Source organism: Mesoplodon mirus (genome assembly GCF_964341445.2).
Source record: "Mesoplodon mirus genome assembly, chromosome: X".
Taxonomy (NCBI): domain Eukaryota; kingdom Metazoa; phylum Chordata; class Mammalia; order Artiodactyla; family Ziphiidae; genus Mesoplodon; species Mesoplodon mirus.
This window is the reverse complement of record NC_138981.1, coordinates 126,026,883-126,036,747: the sequence shown is the minus strand read 5'-3', so window position 1 is coordinate 126,036,747 and position 9,865 is coordinate 126,026,883. Positions and strand designations below refer to the sequence as shown.

Here is a 9,865-nt window from a genome sequence, read left to right as displayed (position 1 = left end):
CATAGTTTAATCTGATGAAATTGCTTTCTATCAAAGAGCTACCTGAGTTCTGTAAACAGATGGAATGGGACTTTTAATTGGGAAAGGGATTTTAGAGCATATAGGATTTCCAGGGAATCATGCAGTGCCTACATATTAATTAAAGAAAAAAAATTACCATTAGAAAGTATTTTTAAACCTCTCATTATTAAAGTAGCCAATGTTAAATTATCACACTATTTGGTGGCTGCCCTTTTTACTTACCATCATCCTTTAAAATAGTGCATCTTCTGTGTTGGCAGGACTTTGTTTTTCATAGTGCTCATCATACTTGTATGATTATATAACATGTGTAGTTCGGCTTTACCATTATATTCACTTTGCTTTGGATAATCCCTTGTGCAGAGCAGACTTCCAATAAATATTTGTTGCAAGAATAAATGTATGGGGGCTTCCCTGGTGGCGCAGTGGTTGAGAGTCCGCCTGCTGATGCAGGGGACACGGGTTCGTGCCCCGATCCCGGAAGATCCCACATGCCGCGGAGCGGCTGGGCCCGCGAGCCATGGCCGCGGAGCCTGTGTGTCCGGAGCCTGTGCTCCGCAACGGGAGAGGCCACAGCAGTGAGAGGCCCGCGTACAGAAAAAAAAAAAAAAAAAAAAAAGAATAAATGTATGAAGTGAAACTATTTGTGAACAGTAAACGGATAGAAGGGGTTTTTGTAAATTGCAATTGGTATTATTATTATGTCAAAAGTACTGTGAATATTTAAAAATGAGGAAATTGAGGTTCAGAGATGTTACATACATTCATAACACCCTGGACTTCTCCTTCATAAAAATTTTTATAATTATTATTGAATAATGTATGTTTGTTTATTGTTACTCTATACTCTGGATTATAGGTTTTAAGAAGGCAGAGGCCATTGTAGTTTTATTTATGCTTTGTCACAAAACCTGAGTACCTGCCATTTAGTAACTGACAAATACTCGTTGAATAAATCAATGATTACAATTCCATTGACAACATTTATCATCTTAATTCAAGTTTTAAGAGAAAAAGGCAGAAATGTTTCAGGATATGCATGTGTTCATGATTAAAATGTCCATTTACAAATGAAACTTTTATTCCATCCAGTGTCATTCAGCAGCCACATAGCTGGTTTTCTGAGATGGTACTTTGTCTACAAGATATGGTATAAATTAGATAAGGCAATTTACATGAAATTAATAATCATAAATTTTGAGCTACATTGGAAGATATAGCCTATACTTTGGAATATTTCAGCATTAATTTTACTCTATGTACAAGATAGATACTTCACAGGATATATATATATATATATATATATATATATGGTATATATCATATTTATATATATATTTACATACCCTGTACCCTCACATTACAGTATACATTGCTGAATAGTTTGGGTGCATATAACTTGCCACAAACTCCAATTACCAGTTGTCATCTAGGTACTGCACTTCACTTTAAAGACAAAAATGGGTAGTCCACAGCCCTTGTTCTCAAGTAGATTACAGTCCAGTGAGAAAGACAGATGCATACACAAATACAATGATGCAATGTATGGTATAATGGATGTGTATATAAATGATTCATTCTTCTGGAGTGGGGTGAAGTGAATGGAGATGGTAAGAGAAAGTAAGAGAGAGGAGGAGGTATTTATACTGGTCTTTGAAGGATGAGTAAGCTTTTGTCGTTGAAGTTAATAGTTACAAATATTCCAGGGAGAGAGAATTGCATGGATACTAGTCAGAGCTGTGAAAGAGTTTGTATATTTGGAGGAGTTACAGGAGATTATGGAATATACACTGTGGCCAAGTTTTGAAGGGCTTTATATATATCAAGCTAAGAAGTTTGAACTTCATCCAAAGGCTAGTGGAGAGCTACTAAGTGTGTGAAAGCCAGAGACTGACATAATCAGCAAGTTGTTTTGGTATGATCAGTCTGATAGTGTGGAGGATGGTTTGGGGGAGGAGTGGAAAAATTGGATGGAGATCAGTATCCAGGTTATTTCAATAACCCAAGTGAGAGATGATGAGAATTTAAATTAGGAAAGTAGCAGTGATGATAAAGAGGAAAAGAGAAATGAAAGATGTGAGAGTGTTTCAGTAGTTTCTGGGGATGGTTTTATTGGTTGCACTAGGGTTAGGTCATATTTTATTCTAAATTCTGTGTTATACTACCTTTTGCTTTAAATTCAATAAACATTACTAATGGTTAACTAATTTACAAAGTTCTGTGCTTGACTCTAGGTAAATAGGCCAATAAGTTACACTTTGCCTTCAAGGAGCTCACAGTACACTAGAGACAAACTCTACAGGAGACACACTGGAGGCCACAGTTCATGTTGACTTAAATAAATGGTATTCAATAGAGTGTTTACTATAATAGTTTGCTATAAGTTATGGGATAGACAAAATATAGCAAATGGTCAGTTCAACTTGGGAATTATCAGGGAATACTTAAAAAGAAAATGCTTACACTCCAGGAGTCTCTCAGGGAGAGAGGTTGAGGATGGCATTTCATACAGTTAATATAAGGAAGGAATGAGACAGATGAGTGTTCAGGGATATATTTTAAGAGTCTTGTATGCCATGTTTAGGAATTTGGGTATATTTTTGTTAACTTGTTATGAAAACTTGATGGCTTTTAAGCAGAAGACACATTAGATCAGCTCTGGTCTTCAAAATGTCTTCAGATTAGAGGGTGGAGTTCAGACTGGAGAGGTCCAATCCTAGAAACCCAGAGACCATCTAGGCAGCTATTTTGGTATTCCAGGAGAGAGACAAGGAGGCCTAGGATGGGGTGATAGCAGTTAGGATATAGACAAAAAGATGAATTTAGGAAGTAAAAACTACTAGACTTGATATGGTAGATGTGGGAGAAGGAACATTCTAGAATGTCTCCCAACACAATTTTTAAAAAATATGCAGTACTGGAGGCACCAACATGGAAGGAAGCCAAACCTGACTGAGAATGTCTTATAATCTGTGTATAGCTGTAGTTTCTGTGAAACGACTACCTTCTATGGGAAATGACAGGGAGGCATGTGACAACATACCCTCAAATACTATTTCTAAGTAGCATCATGATTGTGGCACCCAAACTGGACTTTCTAAGTCAGGCTATAAGTAGCACCGTGAATAATTTGTTGTAGTTGACAGACACATAATAAGAAAAAAAATTTTTACATGTATTCATTTGCTGAAATCAGCCTCCTCATTATCTTGCAGTTGGGTGTGAGTTACCTAAAATAATGGGGCCATCTGTAGGAAATCTTTTTTTTTTTTCCTGCGGTATGCGGTCCTCTCACTGTTGTGGCCTCTTCCGTTGTGGAGCACAGGCTCCGGACGCGCAGGCTCAGCAGCCATGGCTCACGGGCCCAGCTGCTCCACGGCATGTGGGATCTTCCCGGACTCGGGTACGAACCCGTGTCCCCTGTATTGGCAGGCGGACTCTCAACCACTGTGCCACCAGGGAAGCCCTGTAGGAAATCTTACAAACATTAAATAGAAAATGCAGTTGACATGCTGACATTAAAAATGTCTACCACAAGTTGGTTCTTAAAATACTGCTTACATGACAAATGGCATATGATAGACAGGAGATTCAGAGGTCAGGAGTAGATATCTCAGTGCTGAGACCAAGGACTTCACAGTTGCACATGCCTGGGTTTGGTGATGAATTTGAACCTTTGGCAAGTTACCTAGCTTGATTTTTTACTCTCTTGAATTTGACTTTCTGAACTTGATTTTCTACATATACAGATTACGATTGAGGATGATAATATTTTCTGCCTAGAATTCTTTTGATGATTAACTTATACTGCCTATGTGAAGTTTTGCTAATATGGTTGCTAATACAACTGAAGAAGCAGTAAATGCTAACATTTTATTGTCTGTTATTATGAAGAAAATAAATATATGGAACAAAATAAAAGAAGCAAAGAGAGAAAAGAAGAAGGAAAGGGAGAGGGGGAGGAGAGAGAGAGGGAAGAAGGAGAGAGGAGGAAAATTAAAAAATGAATAGAAGAAAGAAACAGAAGGAAAGAGGCACAGTAAGCATATGACTATGGGGTGACTGAAAGCATTTGAAGTGTTTTCCCTAATATGACAGCATTATAAAGCTGTTCGTACAAATGTAAAATATTATGTTCTAGAATTATAAGAAAACATGGTGGGGGAACTTATTCTGTTGACACATAGAAGGGAGCACTGAGGCCCAAGGAAAATGGGAGAGTGTCCACCTCTGAAGTGTGAAAAGGGGGAAGGGCACAGCAGGGGCACTTGAATGCCCCTTAGGTCACGGGGTATGCAGTGCCCCAGGGGGAAGTCTTTTGCTTTGGCAGTTCCCTTGCTGCTTGGCTATGGGGCACGTGAGTGTTCACTCAGACTGTGTCCAAGGCTGCAATCAACAAAGGATCCTGGAGGTGAGGAGTGGTGAAAATGAATCTTTCAGGGCTCAGAAAGTGCTTTTTGTAGCTGAATATGACTTATTTATCTTAATCTTTCTGTGGCATAGATATGAGGCAAGCATTATTGATTAAAAACTGAAGAGGTAAAAATCTAAGAGAGAGGGAGGGAAAGAGAGAGAGAATGCAGGCACAGAAAGAAAAAGAGAGAGAACAAAGGAATCCTAATATCCTTGAATTTCAGTCCAGATTTCCTGAGGATGAGATAAGCTAACTTTCCCCATTTCCTTTAACTTCCCATTGAGATCTTCTCATGGGGAACTTTCATACTGTCCACTGATACTATCTAATCCAGTCTTTTCAAAAATTTTACAAGAACTATTCAGCTGGAATTCATTACATGAGCAAAGTACTTGGATTACATTCCTTAGTAGGTGGGTTTCTCCCCTCTGCCATGTTAGACGGGACCCGTGTCTGTAATGTTGATGTGCTTGCCTCATTTGGCTCTTTGACCATTTAGTATCCAATACAGGGCAGTAAGAAAGCTGACCATTGTGCCATGAGGATAGGGATATTGAGGATGGGTTATGTTTGATGTCTTTGGAAGACAGGGCCACTAGGATGCCTGGGTCAGGTAGCAATGATACTAGAATTCCTAATAAGTATTTGGCAAATAATCCCTTTCCATTGTGTTGTCTCGTTCTAAACTATACTGAGTTAATTTGCCAAGCACTTACTCAGACACCAGGGGAGAGATTACACATGATTCCAACAAATACTGAGCCCCTCTCATGTGCATGACATTTATGTTAGATTCTGGGCTTAGAGGAAACTGAGAGCATGCCAAGGTCACCAGGTAGACACAACTATAAATAAGGTTAATAAGCTAATGGGAAGAAATACTAGCATGCATCTTAGTAAGTTAGGAATAACCACTAAAATTTCAAAAGAGAATCTATAATTTTTAAACCAGCAAAGAAACATTTGATGTTTCCAGTGGAAGGTAGGGAAGGAAGAAAGAAACAGAAGTGGAAAACAATTAATTGAACAAAGAAATCATTAAATGTGTAGGTTAATTTCAAGCGACACTGACGGCCTAAAACAAAAAGTGTTTATTTTTTATTGATGTATAGTTGAATTACAATATTGTGTTAATTACTGCTGTACAGCAAAGTGACTCAGCTATACATATATAGACATTCTTTTTCATATTCTTTACCATTATGGTTTATCACAGGATACTGAATATAGTTCCCTGTGCTATACAGTAGGACCTTGTTGTTTATCCATCCTGTATACAATAGTTTGCATCTGCTAATCCCAAACTCCCAATCCATCCCTTCTCCATCCCTCACTCTTGGTAACAACCAGTCTATTCTCTATGTCCCTGATTCTGTTTCTGTTTCATAGATAGGTTCATTTGTGTCATATTTTACATTCCACATATAAGTGATATCATATGGTATTTGTCTTTCTCTGTCTGACTTACTTCACTTAGTATGATAATCTCTAGTTGCATCCATGTTGCTGCAAATGGCATTATTTCATTCTTTTTTATGGCTGAGTAGCGTTCCATTGTATATATGTACCATATCTTCTTTATCCATTCATCTGTCGATAGGCATTTAGATTTTCGCCATTTGATATTATATAGAGCTGGGAGGTCTCTTGTGGAGCAGTGTCCTGAAGTTGGCTCTCCCACCTCAGAGGCACAGCACTGACTCCTGGCTGCAGCACCAAGAGCCTTTGATCCACACGGCTCAGACTTTTTGGAGGTCTGAGGTCTTCTGCCAGTGTTCAGTAGGTGTTCTGTAGGAGTTGTTCCACGTGTAGATGTATTTCCAGTGTATCTGTGGGGAGGAAGGTGATCTCTGCGTCTTACTCTTCTGTCATCTTCCCCCTGGTCTCTCCCCTCCTTTCTTACATGTGTCTCATGTGAAACTGCATCTAGACATTGCTTGGAACACTCTCTGCTTTGTTGGTTACACTGCCAATATTCAATTGACAGGTAATAATAAAAAGATGGTGACAAGCTCAGTGGCCCAGCCACTATATTGCTCTTCTTCTGATGTTATTTTTACATCTTTTAAGTTTCCTCTTCAAAAAGTGTAGCTGAAAACAAGCACAAAGTCAGGACAGATATGAAATATTTTGAGATATGTTTTATATAAACATAAAGCAAGTTTATAATTTTTGATAATGTCACCAGTTCACTACAAATCTTATGTCCTCAGCTACTTGTTTCAAAATAAGTACAAAAGAATGAGTAAGTGACTAGTCACTAGTCCTAGACCCATATATGGTGTTTGGCATTAATAAACGATCAATAATGCTAGAGGCTCTCAGGTCATTACATAGGAGTGTACTGAAAAGGAAGGAAGGTCTGGGTTGATGATCATATTAAGGACTTTGAATGGCCAGAGAGTAGCACCAAGGCTTCTGGGAGATAGGAGACAGCATGCACCATTCCTTGATTTATTGAAACATATTGTGTTTTCAAGGTGTTCTGAAAAGCAGACACTAAGCGACTATTACACATAAAAGAAAAATTTAGGGGTATTGCTTGTGAGGGAAAATGGGGAGAAGATGCAAGAGGAACCATCAGACAGCACTAAGGTCTACCCCTTGTGAAGGAGAGAAGGAAGAAAGGAAGATTGCATGGATGTGTCTTAGACTTACAGAGCAGTCCTAAGAAAGTTCAGCAGGCCAATGGAGAGTCCTTGAGGCAAAGTTAGTCATCAGAGGAGTCTCAAATGTCCCAGAGGTTGGTCTGCATTAGTATTCCTGCTACACTTCATCACTGGCTGAGAGCAGCCTAGAGGAAAGGAGGACTTTCTACGTAAATGTCCTGGTAGGCTCAGGGTTTAGTAGCGGGAACTGCCAGTCAACCACAGTCAGAAATCTGAAAGCATTTGGATATCCGAAAGGTTGATTTTCAAGTTTCCAAGACTATTACATACTCAGCACTGTATCAGCACTCTACTACACACGAAAAGGGGTAGGGACAAGTGAGTAGGCGTTATGTATGGAATGTTCGTGTCCTCCCAAAACTTATATGGTGAAGCCCTAACCCTCAGTGTTATAGTATTAGGAGGTGGGGCCTTTTGGAGGTAATTATGTTTAGATGAGGGCATGAGGTTAGGACCCATGATGAGATAGATTATTACCCTTATAAGACAAGGAAAAGACACCAGAGCTTCCAGTCTCCCCACCATGTGAGGACACAGTGAGAAGGTGACCATCTGCAAGCCAGGAAATGGACTCTCATTAGAAACCAAATATGCTAGCGTCTTGCTCTTACATGTCTCATAATCCAGAACCATGAGAAATAAATGCCTGTTGTTTAAGCCACCCAGTTTAAGGTATTTTGTTAAAGTGGCCTGAGCAGACTACAACAGTAGGATACAAAGGAAGGTAAGGAAGATACAGAGGTGAGGAAGATGTCCTAAAGGTGCTAACAATATAATGATGGATGCAGACATACCCACATAATAAAAGAGACAATAGAAAAGTGCAAAATAGTATTAATAGGATATGTATTGTGAAAATAGAATTAATAATTTCAAGTAGGTAGATCAAGGAAAATTTCTCAGAGGAAGTGACATTTGACTTTGGTCTTGATGAAAAAGGTGTTTTATAGGTAAACGGTGGAAAGACACTCCATGATGCAGGAACAGCATAAGCGGATGAAAGGAAGATTTGGCACAATGTAGAACTGGCAAATGTTAAGGCAATCATTATGACAGCATAGGTTATTTGGAGACATTTTTTTAGGAGAAGGAAATGGAAATGTGGATTGGGGCTGATAATAAAGGCTGATTGGTTATCCTGCTTAAAAGTATGTGTCTGTGCATGTGCATGCATGTGTGTGTATTTTGTTTCTTCCTGGAATGCAGCAAAGAGTCATTGCAGGTTTTGCTCAAGAGGGCTAGTGTGGTGTGATACAAGCAGACTTGATTACCAGAGAGATTCTTTAGACTGTAGTGTGGAGAGTGGATTAAAAAAGAATGAGACTAAAGATAGGAAAGAGTGAAGATAGAGAAAGCAGTTAAAATGGCATTGCTTCAGTTCAGGGAGAAACGTGGTGAATTAAAAACTGAAAAAAGAAAAGAATGGAATAAAAAAAAATTCAAGATACATTTCAGAGGTGGAATTGACAGGATCTTGTGCATAATTAGGTGGAAGATGGGAGCAAAACAAATCCTCTCCCCATAAGCTACATAGTGATTATATCTACAAAGTTATCTCCTTGCATATCTGCAGGGAAGCCTCTTGCAGATAATTGGATCCAGTTCTTGAGCCAAATATATACTTTTCTTGTAAATTCTTAAATTGGCATTCTGTTTTATTATCATGGTTTTATTATTATGAGTTTGGTAAATGTTTCAGCCACATATAAGTTGAATAATTCTGGCTTAACTCATACCATTGATTTCCTAGACTGTGATCCTTCCTCCAACATACTGCTCCCCTTTAGTAAATACCCTTCCTGAAGCCAACACCTGACATCTCTTGAAACACCTGACATGAAATGGAAACTGAGTAATGAACATGTGGAAATGTTTGTGGGCCTTTGTTCTGTGTGTGGGGTCAAGTCTATGTACAAAAAAAATTGATATCTATCTCTTGGAAAAAGAGTTGGAACAGATTAGTTCCATGGCTCCTCTCAGAATTTATCCTGATGTTCCAATCACTGTATTATATCTAACTCAGGAATATTGGGAGGACTGGAAAATTTTGTTCTGAAGACATCTCAGAATAAGGAGGACAGCAAATCTAAACATGACAGGCCTTTCATTCAGTTGACAATTATTTTTGGTGCCTGCCATATGCCAGAAACTATCACTTCTAAAACTACTACAATTACTACCACTAATAATAAAAAAACATATAAATAATAATGATCGGATTATACCTCATTCCATTTAAAATGTCCCTTAATGCTAGGATATATCAATCCTATGTAGTTATCTCTCTGCCTTGAGGACTAAATGAACTTCTTCCAAAACCAAGATTATTCAGCATTCTCTAGAAATCTTCAATCCCCACAAATATTAAAGATTCATAAGCAGGTTCTAGCTCATTATAAAAAGTGACTTTCATAACCTGGCCTCACACACTGAACGGATGCAGATGTCCTTCTAGAGGGTCTGTCTCACCATGCCAACAATTGGAATTTCCATACCTTTCTGGTTTTATGTCTTACAATTTATAGATATACCAAGTTCATATTAAAATTTAGTATCTCATTCAACAGATATATATTGGATCTACTATATGCTAGACATTATTTGAGGTGCCCAGAACATACTTCTGTACAAGACAGACATGGTACCTTTCCTCGTAGAATTTGTAATCTAGTAGATGAGAGAAATAATATACAAATAAGTGGATAAATAATTATTTGGAATGATGTGACTCACAGACATAATAAAACAGGGAATGTGATGT

At 38.3% G+C, this 9,865-nt stretch overlaps 1 long non-coding RNA gene across 1 annotated transcript in view; it reads right to left on the bottom strand.

Moving 5' to 3' along the window:
* Positions 1-5,511: 5,511 nt before the first annotated feature.
* The window catches only part of LOC309796664, a 132,451-nt gene continuing 128,097 nt past the window's right edge, over positions 5,512-9,865 (bottom strand). The window contains exon 2 of the long non-coding RNA XR_014292484.1: positions 5,512-6,526. This is a non-coding gene — a long non-coding RNA (uncharacterized lncRNA). The remainder of the gene's footprint in view (positions 6,527-9,865) is intronic.